The following is a 540-nucleotide window of genomic DNA, read 5'->3' as shown; positions in this document are numbered from 1 at the left end:
AGAATTAATTATTATTTAAATAATGTGATTATTTAAATTTGAATTTGAATTGTGAACATAATTTAAATTTATCCTTTTAAACTTATTTGATAAGTTGTTCAATTTAGAATTCAAATTAATTTAAGTTTGACTTAAATTCGAATTTGAATTTGAATTAAAATTGGACTACAGGATAAATGATGATTTCTCTTCCTTCCCTATCTAGAATTGGCGCCACACACAAGGGAGAAAAACTCTAGGGTGGCCGGCCACATTAGAGATAAGGTGTAGGAGATTTTTTGTTCTAAATTCAAAATAGGAGATAGAGATTTGATTCATTTTTGAAGTTTAACTTCTACTCTTTAAATATGAGAATGATAGAAAATTGTGAACACAATTTTTAAAACATTTTTCCTACCCTAATAGATTGGTGGCCGAAATTCTCATTGGAAAGAGAGAGAGGAAAATTTTTTCTCCCAAAAATTCCACAACATGTATGCGTTGGTGTTCGTGAAAATTCGAGTGTTTCTGAAACCTGTTTTGTCTCACGTGTGCCCACAC

This window comes from Morus notabilis, unplaced genomic scaffold, assembly GCF_000414095.1.
Source record: "Morus notabilis unplaced genomic scaffold, ASM41409v2 Scaffold123, whole genome shotgun sequence".
NCBI classification, from domain to species: domain Eukaryota; kingdom Viridiplantae; phylum Streptophyta; class Magnoliopsida; order Rosales; family Moraceae; genus Morus; species Morus notabilis.
This window is presented reverse-complemented; position numbering follows the sequence as displayed.